Below are 6,454 nucleotides of genomic sequence, written 5' to 3' on the forward strand. Positions count from 1 at the left end.
CTCCCAAGTCTGYAAAACTTGGTTCCAAATGAAGAAATTCCACCGGGAATATTCAGTAGCTTTGCGACATTCATCCCGCAAAGTCAATTTTAATATCTTGCCACTACAACTGCTAACTAAATCATAGAATCACAGAAMAGCCCAGGTTGGAACGGATGTTTGAGAGATCATCTGGTCCAACCTTCTTGTGGGAACAGGATCTTTGTGAGATTATCTAGCAGTAATCGATCTGTCCAATCGCATTTTGAAAACCTTTGATGATGGGCACTCTACCATATCCTTTTGGGTCAGAGTTTTCCTTGAAACATGAGGCAGATGCACAGAAAAGTAGATGACCACCATTATGTGAGTTCTGATGAGGAAAACATTTTATAACTGACTGATGGTATGAAGCAAGTGTCACACACTTTATCACTTTGAAAATATCCTGGTAATAACTGTATCCTCCTGTAGCAGACCACACAGCAGCGTTACTTGCTCTGTGCTGTCCTGGGATCTGCCATTTTAGAGCAAGGGCAAGTGTTGATTGCTAATCCAGGTGAGATTCCAGAAGTGAAGACTGGATTAACTGAAATGTGGAAGAACCAGCCTGGCCCATGCTGAGAGAAGRGGTTTTGGAAAGGGGAGTACCATCAGCCAGGAAACAACAGCCAGTTTGCAGGGAGCTACCTGGCTGGACCTGCTGAGTTACCTATGAAGCCTTGCATAACTTGTCTGCACCTCTCTTGTCTGGTGTCTGCTTTTTGGTAGCTTTGTTCAAACAAGCATAAAACAGAATTAAACACTGCAATGTGATCACTTTCCAAATTGGTCTCAGAGGTTCAARCTCACACCATTAGCAAGTATGACAGTGGTTCAAAAAAAATGGAATGCATCCTGCAATTACAGGAAACATCAGTAGAAAGCACTTAGAATCTGGTGCTCATTTGTTAATAACCTTTAGTACCTTCAGTAACTATTTTTGTAAGGTCTTTCTCTGCAGCTGCAGCCCTAACTGCAAAGCTGGGAGGATAGAAGGACATCATAAAAAACTGTGATTATGCTTGATGTATCTTGGTARAGGGTTCTTGCTGCACCGACTTATGCAGAGTTCAGCACAGTACTAGAAAAGCAATGAATTCTGTAATCCTACTCTTTTTGTCRCTACTACTCGTTATCCTGATATTTCATCATTTCACTTGTTGACTTCCTAAGTTCTGAAATCATGTCACTGTCAAAAGCTGCTGCCATCAAATACTCCCTCAAAGCAGCAGTAGTTTCAGTCTGCCTTAAAAGTGAAAGGAGCTTATTCATGATGCTTTGRGATGAAAAGCATGAGTGTTACTTACCTCTGAATTCTAGAATCCCTATGACTTTTGGTGGGTGCCATAAGAAAAYGAAGACATGGATGTCAGCATCTGGCATTGCCTCCGTGGTGTCTACCCAATAAGCTCTGTAGTGGATTTAGCCTGTGCCAGAAAAAAATAGTAATCACCATCAACCAAACAGTACAAAGTGCCCAAAGCCTTTATCACAAGACAAAATGGAAGCCTATTTTTATTTATTGGTCTTTAGAGTTTGAAGTTAAATGAAGAAAATTATTCTCACATTGCTTGCCTGCAAATTAGAATAATATACCACTTATATTCAAACTGGTTTTGTTTGGAGTAGATTAACAARTGTTTCACTTGGGTTCAGAACTCACCCGAAATTAGAATGTAATCTAGATGTTAAATTTATATGCCTTACCTTTTTCTTTCCTATCTCTAATGAAGACAGTTTTTTATAATRTATTTTGATTTTTTTCCCTAGTGGCAAAAAGATGGATACATACGTATCAGTCTATGCCTCTGTCTTCATGGAGTCAGCAAGTCCAAAAATAACTCCTGCACGTATACCATTTTGGGGTTGTTGTCCCTAGTTCTTTGCAATTGTAATTTTTTTTTTTTTTTGCAATTATTAAATATCCTTTCCTGTTTGTTTTTTGCCATTTTTTGAAGAAACCAGGTTGTGTTTGATTTCAGTTTTCTTTATCTCTGTCTCTGTTTTACTGCCCTAACTCATTAACTGGAGTCCACAGCTCCTCTCTGACCCTGACTATGAATTAGAGGAACCACAGAACAACGGCTCTTTTCATAGCAGCAGATACAAAGTCAGTGTCTACTGTTCTGGGCATGACACAGGACTCATCTGTTTTGTGCAATTTTTCTTTGCTAATACAAATAGTCATATAAAACCACTACTTGATGTCCTCTGGCATCTGTGTATCCCCTCCCATCCAGGTTTAGGGAAAAGTGAAATGTAAACCCACAAAAGTTGGCAGCTAAGGCTGAAAGTTGCAGAAATCTGAGCTCCAGTTTTGCATTAAAGATTCTGAGGAGTGCTAAGGTGCCCTCGTATGTATGAGAGTTTAATGCAGAATTTACCTTTTGATTAGAAGGTAGTTCTAAGAAAATCAGCTCAGTGTCTTCCCTGGAATCAAAGCATCACTCCTGTGTGAGACCGTATCAGGACACAACGGAGATTGATGCACACCAAGATTGTTTTATTTCTCTACCCAAGAGTGCCTAGAATGGGTTTCTTCCCAATTTTTTCAGACATGTAAGCTGAAAAGCAGAAAAGTAAATTAACTTTGCTGAACCGCTTGCACTTACACTGTTCTGTCTTTAGTAAGAAATGGTCTGGTTAGTAATTTTTCTAAAGACTCCTTGTATCTATGAGAACATTTTTATCTCTATTATGCTAAAGCAGTCTTAATTTGAGGTGTCACAGGGTGATCAAAACTGTCAGCAGGCTTATCTGCCTATGCTTTGTTTTAGACACAGCATTTGTATAAATTGGTGCACAGTTGGTAACACTGTTGTAGTTTTTTGCCAAGGTCAGGGTGGCATCAGGCATTCCAGCTCTGCTTCATCAGTGTTTTATCCCACTACGTGGAGAGCAGCAAGATACAAGCCAGTAAAATGTTCAAGCACAGAGTTAATTTTAAACACAAGTGTAGTCGCACTAAAGCGYTAACAATCGAGGGGTGTGCTTGTGTTGTTTAAAGTTAAGCAGATCCCAATATCCTTCCTGGACTGCAGCCAGCTTGCTCCTCTGCATCACCTGCAGATGGGCCCCACTCGTGTCAGTAAACTTCATTAAGTGCATGCACAGTTGCAGGATTGAGCTAATCAGTTTTATCTTTGATGAATTGTGCTTTATCTTCAAACATTGAGTCACTAATTCAAAATTACTGTATTGTTACTGACATCAGTTCAAATCCTCCCTCACTGGCACTTACTTTCAGGCTTTTTCAGCTGAAAAAGCTTTTCAGTAGCCTTCAAAGGGTGGTTTAAAGAAATGGACCTGGACAGGCTATTCAGAATTGTGGCTCCCACAAACGAGTGTGATAAAACTCCTTTCAGTTATAGAGTGCTAAAGCTATAGGGTTGAAAACAAACCAGAGTTCTCCAGGTGCAATGGGTATTTAAAGAGTGATTGTAATTGCACAATTAGAAAACTGAAATGGTGATTGAGTGTTTGTCTAAAAGATAAGTTCTAATTCACATGAGAATTAGTCAGGGAAGACATCATACTTAAATTAGACAGGAGATGAGACTAGTTGATGGCAACAATAAGTTTTAGCTTGATTCTTAGTTCTGTCAACTTTGTGATCACTCATCTGAGCCTAAAAATGTATCTGAACAACCAGTGACTCTCAAAATGGTGTGACTAGTTTGTGAGTGACAATATTCTCATCAGTGTTGCTGTAGTTTATTAATGTGTAGCAGCCGTTTAACACACACTCATCATGTGGTAGACAAGGGACATGAATAGTCCATTATAAAGTCTTACAAAATGCCCCATAAACTAACTAAACAATTAAAGTAATCAATATTTCAGTTCTATATCCCACTGAAGACACTGGCATCCCTCAGTACACCTGGAAGTGCCTTTCATGCCACACTCCTTTGTCAAGAAATCTGTCACCTCTACACAGTGTTGCTGCATGAAGCACTGGGATTTGCCCAACTGTGGGAGAGCAATAGGAATGGCTTAGGTATGTTCACTCAGTTTCACCATGTGTTATCACATCACCAAGCTACAGGAAAGGAAATGTTATGATAAAGCAGCAATCTAGGASCTATCATTAACATTTCACAAATCCTGTGTGGTCTTTTGATCAACTTGTTATTTTCATACAGCTATGCAAATATATCCTGTCTTGCTACCTTAGTTTATCCTTGTCCTCTGTTTTGCATGTAAAAACAAAATATTTTTCTTTTACAAAGAACAGAGAGTCATCAGCTGGTGCCTATTGATAGAAGCACAGTTTGCTATCAAAGAAAGTATTTCTTTGTCTTGAATTTGCCATTAGATACACATAGTTTCTTCATCTGCTAACATTTAGACACTTAAAATTTATCTGAACAGAAAAATACCTAAGCAGCCTAAAATGTTCAGACTAAAAACAACTTGCCAGGTCTGGGTTGATTTCTGCCACGCTGAACTGGCACCAGGGCAAGGACTCACTCTGCCCAACTCACTGTTTTCTGGTTCTACACTACTTGAGTATTCAATGGGAAGAGATGGGAAGTCCTTCTACCTTCCTGATCCTCAAGGATTTTAGTTTGGTTCTGTRAACTATCTGAAATCTTACAGTTGTTGCAGATAGGTTTTTCTCACATCTGAAAGCAGGTTACCAAAGTTACCTGAATACACCCATATTTGCACAGACAAGTGCTGTGTTCTCTTACATGGAAGAAACTCCCATAACCAAGGACCCTCTTACACAATTTACACGGAGGGAGTAGGCAAAAGGTGTAACCTGGCAGCCTGGTGTAGCCAGGGACAGTTTGGCTGTACATCTTCAGTTTGGATGTGAGGTTCCAGGTAGCAAAGAGGAAACAGCCTCAAGTTTAGAGGAGATTTAGATTTGATGTTAGGAGGAACTTTTTCACTGAAAGCATGTTCAGGCATTGGACAGGCTGCCCAGGGAAGTGGTGAAATCACTGTCCCTGGAAGTGTTCAAAAAACACGTASATGTAGTGCTTGGGGATATGGTTTAGTGGTGGCCCTGGCAGTGCTGGATTAATTGTTAGTCTCAATGAACTTAGAGGTCTTTCCCAACCTTAATGATTCTATAAACATGATACAAAATCAAGAGATTTTGGGTGGTTCCTTAATAGCTTTATTGCTCAATGCTGAATTTATTTTGCTGTTTGTAGGGATGTGTCTGATACTAATGATATGTGTGTGTTGTTGCAATGAAAGATCCTCTGGAGCAGAGGTTAGCATTGTCTCCTAGCTGACTCTCATGTGGGGTTCCTACAGTCTGTCTCATTCATAAGTGTTGTGGTGAGTATAAAATTTATTGTGTTATTTCTTTCTCCTCAGCCTTCTGCACTGGATGTTGTACTCTACCTTTCTTTCACCACGCTTCAGTAATGTCTGCTCATTTTATCTGCTGGTGAAGTTCCCATATTTTACACAGAAGCATCTATCAAAGATGACAAACACCCAGGGAATATTTCATTAAACACATTAGCTAAGAATCAGTCAATATTATCAAATCAACTCTTTTCAATATTAACTTTAGAGAGTAGTTAACTTCATTTCTACAATAAAAAGGCCATTTCCTGAAATGCATCTTTAAACTATTTCCCCCCTTTGCTGCTATGCCAAAATCCCAAACCTCACAGTTTTGCAAACTCTGTTTTTCAGGACTGGTTCCTAATCTGCTCAAATCTACAATCTCCACTAGCAGGACCTCCTCAGATGTGCTGCTCCCCAGAGCTCTCACTCTATAGATACAGACACTGTTGCCTTGAAGACAGGGAGCTCTATTCCACCTTTAGAGAAAACTGTCACACCCAGAACAATGCACAGAACAGTGTGGAGATTGAGTGATATGGCATATTTTATATATTAGAGAGATCATTGTGCTGAAGTCCAAAAGCAATTGTTTTGTTCCCCATGGAACATTCAGATACACAGGTAACTTCAGCCTTCACTTTTCAAACAAGCTGCTTATAGTGGGAGATGATTCCTTTCACATCTTCCTTTAAGGTGTTAACAGACTGTGGGGAAAAACAGGAGTCCAAGAAATAGTTCATGTTTTCTTGGAGAATTCACAATTACAACTGAGTAGAAGAGAAGTAGAAAACTCAACACCTACAACTGCAGACCTTTTTCTAGAATGCTTCTATTGCAATAGGCTCATTCTCCTATTCCTCCTATTCCTCCTATTCTTCCTTTTACAATATCAACATCTGTCCTGTGCAAAAGTCAAGTAGGGAGCCACTAAAATGGACTCTGAGGCTTCAAGACACTGGTTGGTTGCCTACAATTCCTGTRTACCAGCCATGTAAAAGTATCCTGTTTCATTTCTCTACATTCCCATATCGTGTACTATTCCTTGTCAATCGTGTAGAAACATCAACAACTTTTTAAGAACCGTTAAATGTACCATCAAATCAGAGCAGAGGTTTCA

Source organism: Malurus melanocephalus, unplaced genomic scaffold (genome assembly GCF_030028575.1).
Source record: "Malurus melanocephalus ecotype Western Australia unplaced genomic scaffold, MMel_1.1 scaffold_10, whole genome shotgun sequence".
Lineage (NCBI taxonomy): Eukaryota > Metazoa > Chordata > Aves > Passeriformes > Maluridae > Malurus > Malurus melanocephalus.